Genomic DNA, 12,165 nt, shown 5'->3' with positions numbered 1-12,165 from the left:
GGAGTGGAAAGTTTACTGTGCCCTGCAGCATGCCACAAAAGAGCAGCTGTGGGCTGGATGTGTCACTCCCTATTAACACTGATTGGAATGGCCTTGGAGAAAGGAGCCAAACCAGCACAAGACTGTGCTGACCAGCCCCAGACCCCATAGCTGGCCCAAAAGGATACCATAGTGTCAATCTCCAAAACGGCAACAGCTGAGGCCAGGGGTTGCGACATGCCGTCTCAGAGTTGCCACATGTAGGAAGGGGGAGGCCCCTTCATGGAGGGGTAGGGCAATGGACCCATGGAGGGGGCTGGGGTGCAGGTGTACTGCAGAGCTGGGAGCAGTGGCGACTGAGCCCAGCGTAGGGATCCGGAGCAGCGCCGGTCAAGCACTGAAGGGGGAAGAAGCAACTGGGGATTGCCCTGCGTTAATAAACACCTTGCAAGGGGCAAGGAGTTCCGAGCTTCCTTAGTCAGCTGGAGGGTGGAAGCAGGTAGCACTACCTTAGATTCACCCCATGCCAAGACTCAGTTACCGAATAAAGAGGTTTGACTCTACCTGGTGTGTTGTGTTCTACTTCCCTTGGGGTGCAGGGCTTGGAACCGTGACAGTAAGCTAGCACTCCTTCTCTTTACCTGCTGCTGCTCTTGTACCGGGCTCCCTGGGACCCGCACAGTCGCCAGATAGCAGGGTAGTGTTGGAAACCTCAGGAGCAATGGCGGAAGGAATGGCAAAAGAGTCTGATGCTGGAGTGGCTGGAGATGCGCAGAAAGACATGCACCACAAGGAGCGGGAGGGGCTATCCAACATGCAGGAAAAGCCTGCAGTGGGAGAAGGCCCGGCGTTGGTGCTTGCAGGACACTGGTGGAGAAGCTTGGTGCCACCTGCCGACACTGGGGCCCCGCTATAGACTCCCAAGCTTTTCCAGCACACATTTGACGAGGTGGCAAGAGGGGAGGCTGACGGACAGTGATGAGGAAGGGGATTGGAGTTATTCAACTGCTCCTGGCATCCAGACTATGAAGCAGCTGAGGGAGCTAGCCCTAAGCTCCGCCTGGATGCCAGCTATAACCGGTCCCAGAAGCCCCAGCTGGTGAGGGGAGTGGTGATGGGGGCCTCACTGGTGGAGCAGAGTGTGAATGGGACTGGTTCAGGAGGAGACAGTGAGGCTGGCAGACAGTCGCTCCCAACGGCCAAGGCTACCATTGGCTAGCTCTCCCCCTGGTCGGCAGCAAGCACCTTCTAAGGGACCAGAACAGCATCCAGCTGCCCAGACCCCGCCAGGTCCTAGGCAGCCAATGAGTTATTGGCAGCCCCATCCTCTGCCCCTGGAGCCACTACATCTGAGGGCCACCTTTGATGGGGATCCAGCCAGGTCAGCACTGTTCCTGAGCCAGGTGGTAAGCCACCCGGACTGCTACGCCCCTATATACCCCATCCAGTGGGCCATGGTTGAAGCGGTGACGGTGGCATTGGAGGGCGAGGGCGCAGACAGGTTGGCAGACCTCTACAGTGAGAACGCCTGGGAGCTGGAGGATGCAGGCATGATTTTGGAGGCATTGAGATATTGATTTGAGGATGTGACCAGAGCTCAGAGGGCCAAAGGGGAGATTCTGGAGCTGAAGCAGAAGGGTAGACCGGTGCCCGAGTATGTGCGGGAGTTCCACCAGATCACCATAAGTTGCGGCAGTGGAGTAACTGCTGGTGTCAACTCACAAAGCATTCCTGACCTGCTCTCAAGTTGCCATAGGCAGGGGTATGGAGAACCGAGCCTCGCAGTTGCATCGAGGAACTTGCGTTTTAGTCAAAACAAAGCACATTCCAGCCAGCAACGTCAAGGTCATTTCCAAGGGGACCCACAGTGGCCGCGAAATTGCTTCATTGGAGAATGTGACTGATAACACACCTTGAGGGGAGGGGGAAACAGGGTCAGAGCCAAGGCGTAAATTAAGTGAGGTCCGAGTTGGCTTCACTTGGTTCGTGCCTAATAAATAACTGAATTTCTTTTGAAGCTTGGCTTGATGCTCATGATTGAATTAGGGCATCAGTTGGAACCCTGACAGTTGTCCACCATATCAAGGCGAGCCTTGACCTTACTTTATGCCAGGCCTGCACCTACCGAGGCCTCCCTCACCGACTCAATGAGTGGTATTGGGCAGCCACTGAGCTAGACACAGAAGTATTAAAAATATACGTGCATCAAAGCCTACACCTTCAAGTGCTTCAAAAAAGCCATGACACCAAGTCAGCTGGGCACTTTGGCTACTTAAAGATGCTGCATCTCACCAGGAGACAGTTTTGGTGGCCGAGAATGAAGCAGGACGTTGAGGACTATGTGAAAAGCTCTGCCACTTGTGCAACCATGAAAAAAAGACCAGGGAAGACCCCAGGTCTCCTCCAACAAGTAGCAGACCCATTCTGACCATGGGAGGAAATTGCCATGGATTTTATCGTAGCGCTTCCTGACAGCGGGGGGCAGATGGTCATTTGGACCGTGGTAGACTTGTTCTCAAAACAAGCCCATTTCATAGCTTTCCCAGGGCTCCCATCAGCAAAAAAGCTGGCTAGGCTATTCATCAAACAGATCTATAGGCTGCATGGGCTACCCCGCAGGATTATATCTGACAGGGGAGTCCAATTCACGGCAAAGTTCTGGAGTGAATTTATAAAGTCCACTGGGTCATCGCAGGGGCTCAGCTTGGCCTTTCATCAGACTACGAGTGGGGCGGCAGAACAAGCCAATGCAATGATAGAATAATATTTGAGGTGCTATGTAGACTATCAGCAATCCGATTGGGCAGACCTACTGCCTTTTTGCAGAGGTGGCATATAATAATGCAGTGCACAGAAGCACAGGACTGTCCCCTTTCCAAATCACAATCAGAATGAAATTCGTCCCCATGCCCAAATTATCCAGAGAACCCCCTGCTCATCCATGTCATTGAATGGATGGAATACCTGAAAAGGATCATGGGAAAATACTAAACACACTCTGAGAGAGGTGGCTATATAAAAAAGACAGGCTGACAAACGCCGATCTCTCCAACTGCAATTATGGGTTGGAGATAAGAGTCTACCTATGTACCAAATATCTAAAATTGAAATTGGCCTCTAGGGTGAAAAGTTGGAAGGTAAAGGCAGGTAGATTGCTCAAGCAATTTCATAAGTGTCCCCATAAGCCAAAGGGCCCGCGGGGGGAGGGGGAGAGGTGGTTAGGGACCTCCCCAACTAACCTGTGGTATTTTTCTTACAGGAAACTTTCTTCAATTGAAGGGGGACAGCCTGTCAACCATAAAGTTGGCCGAACTGTGGCCATTTTCCTTTTTGTAGTTTTCTCTAGGGAGGTTTCTCTTCTCACTGCTTCAGGGCTGACACAGCCTGGAGCGAAGGGGCCGGGGGGGGGGGGGGGTAGAGATAGCTGGGCTATTGTAGTCTACCGTATTTTTCAGAGTATAAGACGCACCAAGGTTTTGAAGAGGCAATTTTTTTAAAAAAAAAGTAGGTAGGTAGATAGAGGGACAGAGAGGGAGAGAGAGAGAGAGAAATACAGTAGGTAGGTAGGTAGGGAGAGAGAGTGAGTGTAGGTAGGTAGGTAGGTAGATGTTTCCAGGTGTATTTATCCATGTGCTGGAGAAAGAAATCGCTGACAATCTGCAGCACCTAAGACTTTGTTTCTGCTGACACAGCACTTGATCAACGTAATTCTCATCAATCAGTGAAAGAGCTTTCCAAACGGGGAAAAAAAAGTTTTTGCACTCTGCAAACCTCCCAAAATGGGCCCGTTTTTCGTGAAAACAGGTCCATTTTTTGTCAAACAAATTGCATGCATAGCCTTATGTAGGCTTATAAAGTACTACTGGGGGCTGGGGGGGGGGGAACAGCCCGTTTTATGCTCGTTTCTGCCCTCCCCAGCCCCCCAGGAGCTCTCTGAAAGCCTTCATAAGGGTATGCACGGCCATTTTGGTGAAGGGGGCGGAGCTTCAGGAGCCAAAATGCTGTATTCGATGTACAAGATGCACCCAGATTTTCAGCCTCTTTTTTGAGGAAAAAAGGTGCGTCTTATACTCTGAAAAATACGGTAAATAAAATTATTTCCCTTGGGAATCAAGGACGTTGGTGCAGGTGTTCAAAAGGTGGAGACTGAGGTCACTTAGCAACTGGACTGTAGGGGGCACTGACATAGTTTTACTTTTAATTGGGTGTAAAACTGGCGGAAGGTTTTCCACCAGGAACATGCCAATTTGATATGTCCCAATAAAATGTTCTTTGAGGAAATTGTCTGCCTCGGAATTTATTGAATGGGATGTATTATTTGGAACCTTGTAACTCACCCTGGCCTGCGCCCAGCCCCATTGTGATGGAGGGGGAGTCCCATTACGAAATCAACCAGATTTTAGATTCCCAATTTTATAAGGGGAAGATGTAGTATTTGATCCATTGGAAGGGATACCCCTTGTCAGAAGCCTCATGGGTGAAAAGTAAAGACGTGAGAGCAGTGCAGCTGATCAGTATGTTTCACAAGGAGAACCACCAAAAGCCAAGGGAGGACAAAAAAGAGGGAGGGTCCTGACCACTTGCTAACTAACCCATACTTATGCTTGCAGTTTTCCAAGTACAGAACTTTCTACAGTACTTGCATATGGATTTAACTCATAAGCATCTGAATTTCCTTGAATTAAAAAACCATAGCAAGGCTGTTTTGAAATTTCTATTTCCAGCGTATGCATATCATCCTCAAACAGGGAAGGGAAGTACATACAATTTTATACAGCTTAATAGTCTTCTTTTTTTTTTTACTTAATATAAATAGGAAGAGCATCATGTCCCAAATCCATATAGACAGTGTGCTGTCTGGTTACAATTCTTTTGAGTAATATTAATATTAGTATATTAATAATATTAATATTAATAATCTCTAATAGTAATCTCATAAGTATTTTCCCTATAAATACATTAATACTAATCAAAATTAATAAGTTACAATAATCAACCCTAATAAAAAAATAATTCTTTCTCTTGTAATTTTAGAAGTTCTAACTCCAGTCCTCCACCATGTGCACGCGCATGTGTACCCACTGCCCGCGACACTCCAGCTGCTCGGTGGAGCGTCACGCAGGCGCCATACGCCCCATGTGTGTGCTCAAATGCCCTGGTTGACTCAAATAGAGGTAAGGAGAGCGGGTGGGCAGGTGGGTACCTGTACCGGGGAGTACCGGTCGTATCCCACCACTGGTTTGGTTGCACTTCCAACACTTGGCAGACATATTCTTAAACATGCTAGCTAATCTTGCTGGGGGGAAGTGCCATCTATAAAACATTTTGTATCAGTTTGGCAGATCGAATCTCACCAGGCTCAAGGTTGACTCAGCCTTCCATCCTTCCGAGGTTGGTAAAATGAGGACCCAGATTGTTGGGGGCAATATTCTGACTCTGTAAACCGCTCAGAGAATGCTGTAAAGCACTGTCAAACGGTATATAAGTCTAAGTGCTATTGCTATCCCTTGGCTATTCAATTTCTGTTTTTCAATGCCTCCTTCTCATTTAAAATCTTTGTATCTTACAATTTTTCCCATATCCATCACATTTGGATATGTTAGTGCCTCCATCGTGGACAGCCAGACTGGTATTTTCAAATAGTGTTTTTCCTTGATTTTGCCCATACTGAGAGCACAGCATTTCTAATGTAATGTCTCTGAAAGTATTTATGTGTTTTGTATTTATCGTACCACAGAAAGGCATGCCACCCCAGTTGTAAATCTTGTCCCTCCAGTACAAGTAATCGTCTGTCTCAGAGTTATCCATTCCTTTAGCCAAGTAAGGGCAGCTGCTTGATAATATAGTTCCCAGTTTGGCAACCCAAAACCTCCTCTATTGGAAGAGTCTTGCATTAATTTCAGCCTAATTCTAGCCTTTCTACCTTGCCATATAAATTTGGTTACCATTCTATTTAGTTCCTGGAAATATTTGCTTTCTAGCTTTATTGGGATTGTTTGGAACGGTCTCGGTAAGATATTCATTTTAATAGTGGCTTAATAGTCTTCTATATTGTCAAGATATATAAACTCAAAATAGTCCAAAAGCCATTATGAGATGAATATTCTAGAGAGCAATGAAGTTCTTCCGAACTTCCGCTTGGCCTGTTGGGCCTATTTTTCGCTCTCCCCAGCCTCCAGAGGCTTTCCTGAAGCCTAGGGAGGGCAAAAAAGGCTCATGAGGTTTTTTTAACAAGGGCATTCACTGGACAAAAGGGCGAGGACCTGGAATGGACCTGGAAAGGTAAGAGGCGCGCCTCGCTTCTCCCCCCCACCTGCCACCCCTGGCTAAAGGGGCGGTGGGGAAGGGAACCAGGCAGGCTGCCTTTACCACTGGGGTGGGGTGGATGGTGTTTTTTTGTGCGAAAAGGAACAGGCGGGAGGGGGTGATCGCATTGCTGGCCTGCCGCTGTTTTTGCGGTGGGCTTTTTGCGCGGGAGGGAGTGGAAACACTTTGCTTTGCCTGCTGGTTTTTGCAGCGGGCCCTCTTTTTGCCCCGCAAGCTGTACCTGTAGGTGGTACAGTGGTAATGGTGGGGACTGGTTGCGCATGCGCTTAAATAGTTGGGGCAGGCTTATTTTGGGGGGAGGGCTTATTATGGCGCATGCTCTGAAAAGCCCGATTGGGCTTATTAGCAGAGCATGTCTTATTTTCGGGGAAACATGGTATTGGTCAGGATGGAAGATGTGTAAGCTGTATGAAAAGAAAGATGTAAAAGGATTTATTTCCCTACTTACCGTGTTTCCCCGAAAATACGACCTGTCCTGAAACTAACGCCTTGCCACATTTTCCGCGTGGGCAAAAATATAAGCCCACCCCCGAAAATAAACCCCCTGGACAACCCTAGGGGGTATCACTAAGGCACCAAGCCACGTGGCGCTCTGCCTGCCCCCCAGCTCCCGCGGCTTGGCACATTCGGGATACCCCCTAGGTCAGTGCATGGAGCTCTGCCTGGCTGGAGAGGGGGGTTGCGCAAGCGCTTGTTCTGCCCCCAGCCTCACCAAGCCCTTGAGCAGCTCTCCGAGCATAACTTCCAAACTCCAAAACTCAGCTGCCGAGTCTTCCAGCATCGGCCGCTCTAGGACTGCTCTCTATGGTGGGCCGGCTGCTGGAAGACTCTCTGTCCGGAAGACTCTCTGTCCGGCAGCCAGCCCACCATAGAGAGCACTCCTAGAGCGGCCGATGCTGGAGGATTTGGCAGCCGAGTTTTGGAGTTTGGAAATTATGCTCGGAGTGTGGTGGCGGCACCCTGGGAGAGCTGCTCAAAGGCTTGGTGAGGCTGGGCTCGGAACAGGCGGTTGCGCAACCCCCCTCTCCAGCCGGGCAGAGCTCCATGCACTGACCTAGGGGGTATCCCGAATGTGCCAAGCCGCGGGAGCTGGGGGGCAGGCAGAGCGCCACATGGCTTGGCACCTTAGTGATACCCCCTAGGTCAGTGAATGGCGCTCTGCCCAGCTGGAGTGGGGATTTGCCGGGCGGCTGCTCGTGAGCGTAGTTACCTCATGGCTGCTTCGCCCGAGGCTGTGCCCGGCTCTTCGGGAGTCCACTCGCAAGGGAGCAGCCCTCCAGCAACCCCAAAACAATAAGCCCTCCCTGATAATAAGCCCAAGGCCATATTTCGTGGGGCAAAAGAAAATAAGACCCTGTCGTATTTTCGGGGAAACACGGTAGTTTCCATTTCCTCATCTGCTTCAGGAATGGGGAAGAAAAGCTCAATGAGAGGATTTCTTATTTACATTTTCCTCTCCTTAACCCCCTGCTTCAAAATGCCTGCTTTATAAACAAAAATGCAGCCAAACAGCATTACAACAGGGCACATACATTGGCAAAATTTCCTTCTCCCAATATAGCTCTACAAAAATAATATTTTTATTCTATTTTCCCCTTTTTGGGCTTCAAATATATCCTTTTATTATGAATGACTTTCTTCCATGTTTTGCTATCTCTCTTCTCCACTACACCCATCTGCCACCCTAAATTTCTCCATTAAACGTACTTTCCCACCACTGAAACCATAGTGAAAAAGTTATTACTGAAAAAGCAATCTGTTCCATTACTCATATAGCAAAAACAAAACCCCCAAAATGTAGTTCAAGTAGGCTGGATATAGAGACATCAAGACAATCCCAGGTATTTCAATCTCTATAAAAATAATGGGAAATTAAGTCAAATGTTAGCAATTTATTTCCAAAGTAATTAATGACTGCTATAACAGGTTGTCATTGTGATACAAGTCTAGGCTTTATATATTTCAGAATGTGTAGTATAGTTTACTTATATTTACTATTATTGGTGAGGGGGACCCTTGCAAATTGTTTAGTAATTTAACTTTTATGACCCTACTACATTGCGCTACAATTAAATTTCCATTAGATACTCAAGGTTTTTTACTTAATTACTATCCTACAAATTCCACTCCCACCAAAAACAGTCAGGCATATCTGGGCCTGATTATAGTATCTAGGCAGATAAGGGGAAAAGTGAAGAGGGTTGGGCATAATACTTACAATTAATATAACTAAGTCATGTTCAATCAGTAGTAGTTCCTAAGCATAAAATACATTAAATTCTCCATAACGTATTAGTGATAGCTTACTGGTTCTTAGTCCATACTATCAAGCCATAAACAGTTTTAATGGACAAGCAACATGTTTTCCTTACATGTTCTTTATAGAGAAAAGTAATCTTTCATAAGGATGTAAGCTCTGTTTTCTCTGATAGTTCAAATTGATGCACATAAGAGTCCCTCCGCCAGTTTTTATTTTCACATCCTGACAAGGTAAGCAACTATCACTCCAAAATTACCCAATGAACATCCTTGGCTGAGTGTAGACTTGAACCTGGGTCTCTCTGGTTCTAGTCCAACTCTCTAACCACTGCACCACACTATATTCAAGTTTATACTGCTATGTTTGCATTTTAGTATTTCATGGTTTATAGTTTGGTCTAGTGCAGTGATGGTGAACCGGTGGCACGCGAAGCCATTTGTCAGGGCACACGGGGCACTGCCCTGCTGAGCTCACCCTTTTTTAAAGCCATATTTTGCCCTCCCCAGGCTCCAGGGGCTTTATAGGAGCCTGGGGAGGGTAAAAAGAGCCACCTCCCCGGAGGCTTCATGAGCTTCCCTGAAGCCTCTGGAGCGCAAAAAACCACCCCTACGGGAAAACCAGAAGTTCCGGAACAGACTTCCTGTTTGCTCGGGTCGTTTAAAACTTCGTAGCGCTTAAAACGACTCTCCAAGCAAACAGGAAGTCCGTTCCCGAACTTCCGGTTTGCCCGTTTTTCGCCCTCCCCAGGCTCCTATAAAGCGTCTGGAACCTGGGGAGGGCAAAAAAGCATGCAAAAATGGGGGGGGGGGGGGGTGTCGCACCTGTAGTGCGTGCATGCGCACTGGGGGGGGGTCGCACATTACATTATGGGTGCAGCACGCCTGCACATGACCCCCCTGCGCTCCCCCCACTTATGGTACGCGAGCCAAAAAAGGTTCGCCATCGCTGGTCTAGTGATTAAGGCACCAGGCTAGAACGTGGGAGACCATGACTTCTAGTTCTGCCTTAGTCATGAAAGTTAGCTGGGTGACGGTGGGACAGTCACTCACTCAGTCCAACTTGCCTCACAGGGCTGTTGGGGGGGGGGGAGGAAGGAAGGTGTTGGATATGTTTGCTGCCCTGAGTTATTTGTAAAAAAACAAAGCAAATGCAGGATACAAATAAATAGTACTGAAAACTACCTTGTGAATAGGAATTAGCACTGAAAATACATCCCAGGAGCAAGTATTTACTATCAGGAGCAGCAAAATGAGTGTTCATTGAAGGGCTCCTGAAACAACTGAGCAAGGTTGCAGATACTGCTCTTATCAGCATCTCTGCCAGTTTCTGTTTAACTCTTTGGCTTTGCATTAAACATACATCAGTATAGTAAAACGATAGTCTTAACCCGAACTGGGGAAACCTAGGCTCAAATCCTTAGTCACCTATAAATATTACAGGTTACCTTAAATTAGTTAATACATCTGTGCCTGGATCTAGCTGTACTGGTGTTAAAGTATGGCAAAACCCAAGCTGCAGTTAAAAATGTAACCAAAAAAGCACAAGTTACTATTTATCTATATAACCCATCAAATAACTTAATACATCCTAAGTGTAGCTCCATAAAGATATTTTAATATTTCACCATGACAAATACATTCACATCAACTTTTTAAAGGCATAAATCTAGAGGCTCTTTTAACCAATTCTTTACAGGAATAATTCCTACTTCTCTCATCTACTGACTTCTGACTAACCAGCAATGGCTGGCTAGCTTGACTATGCTCCAAATCACATCATGTATTAATTGAACAGATTCTTTTCACTACCAGCATAACCTCTGGGACCGTCTGGGGCTATACAGGTTTTTTGGACACTTCTACTATATTACACTATTATCTATGCCATTCCTCTAATATAACAATCAAATCAACCTTCTTGGTACCCAACAAAAATTGGCTAATTTAATACACACTAATTAAGTTAGGGAGACCAATAAAGCAATTTCCCCACCCAAAATTCATTTTCACAAGTAACTGCAGTGAGAACTGTATGTCCTAATAGTTTAACTTATTAACCAAAAAGTCTCCTCACCTAATAGTGTACATATTATCTACAGAAAAATGAAATTAAACATCCTAATTGGTTCCTGAGCATACAAATACACTCCATTCATGCTTATGTTTCTCTCCATTAAAAGAAAAGCCACCAAGAATCCCTTAATTTTCTTCTGGAGCAGCTTTCTCAGTCAGAAAGACTGCATTCTTCTCCCACTATGTGTACATCTATTTCGAATTCATAATTATATAATTGGCTACTTTACCAAATTATCTAATTTCCCCCATTCCTCACCCCCTTCTACGTAATTAACTTCCTTTCACCGATATGAAGCAGACATATTTAGCATTCCCAATTATACACTCAAGGTTTGTTTTCTGAAAAGCACCTTCCCAATATGGTAATCCGTACGGCACTCCACGCGCCTTGTTCTATTTTACGGTGCATTCCGTCTGTCTCAATACAGCAGCATACATATCTCACAGCCAATATCGCCTCTTCATGGAAAGTCCCCTCCATACTCCGTCGCGAATCTGTTTATCCCCGCCCAACTTTAGGCTAAATTAGGTTTCTAACATCAGCCCACTCATAATTTCCAGTTTACATTTCGTTTCTTTTTCTCCTTCCCCCGGCTGACCCTTCCGAATCTTGCAAGATCTCGAGGTCCAGAACCCCGCTTAAAAACCTCAGCCCACCCCCAATATGGCTGCTTCTCCCTCATAACGCGCGCGATATACCTGAGCGCCCTCCACTTTGTTCCCTTCTCTTTACCTTGGTCAGCCCCACAAAAAACCCAAAAATGGAAATGTAAAGATAAAAAGAAGCACGAAGAGGCAGAAAAGCCGCAACTACAGTCGGGAAAAGACGGTCTCGTTTTGAAGCAAGAGAGCAACTCTTGGGCAAACAGCCTCCCGCCGTTCGGCCCGCCTCCGCCAAACAAAAGCGCACTGAACCTCCTCTACCCGCCAAGACTCACTGCGCATGCTCTCTGCAACTCTACGCCCCCTTTTTTAAGCCTCTCGAAGTTCGCTCCTAGCCCGCGGCATCCTGGGACCGGATGTTATTTTTTTCCTACTTCGCTCATAGACTTAGTCCACATTAGACGACGGACCTTCCTTTTTATTTTTAAGAAAATAACGAGAGTTGTACATGAAAACAGTGACAAAGGTTACAATTTTGGCCAGCTATGACTGAACAGGATTAACATATTACCTTCCCTAAAGATCCATGTTTGTTTTAGTTCAGGTGCAACTTTATTTCTTTTTTAAATAGTTTTTTTAAGTTTTAAAGAGTTCTGTGCTATATAAACTGTAGACATTCCTTCAGATAGAAACACCTGCACATGTGTTGGAAGAAATATCCATCTGGTTCAGTTCCAAGTGGGGATAAAGACACTGGAAACATGCAGGCTGATTGGAAAGAGGGTTTATTGATGGACGGGACCATATGGATTTGAAGTCCTGGGCAACTGACTATGTGGAGTTGAGAGAGAGAGGTATTTATACCTTCTTTTAAAAAAAAATATTTTTATTTTTTGAACAAACAAAAACGGACAGAACAAA

General features: G+C 46.3%; 1 protein-coding gene across 1 annotated transcript in view; it reads right to left on the bottom strand.

Annotated features, from left to right (window-relative positions):
* LOC309400497 (chromobox protein homolog 1-like) overlaps nt 1-11,592 on the bottom strand; it is a 29,407-nt gene extending 17,815 nt beyond the window's left edge. Inside the window, exon 1 of the mRNA XM_081969025.1 lies at nt 11,375-11,592. The gene's annotated coding sequence lies outside the window, so the exon portion shown is untranslated. The remainder of the gene's footprint in view (nt 1-11,374) is intronic.
* Between the last annotated feature and the right edge of the window lie 573 nt (nt 11,593-12,165).

Source organism: Natrix helvetica (genome assembly GCF_964273705.1).
Source record: "Natrix helvetica genome assembly, chromosome: W".
In the NCBI taxonomy this organism is placed as follows: Eukaryota; Metazoa; Chordata; class Lepidosauria; order Squamata; family Natricidae; genus Natrix; species Natrix helvetica.
The sequence above is the reverse complement of the archived record's forward strand: the minus strand, read 5'-3'. Positions and strand labels throughout refer to the sequence as shown.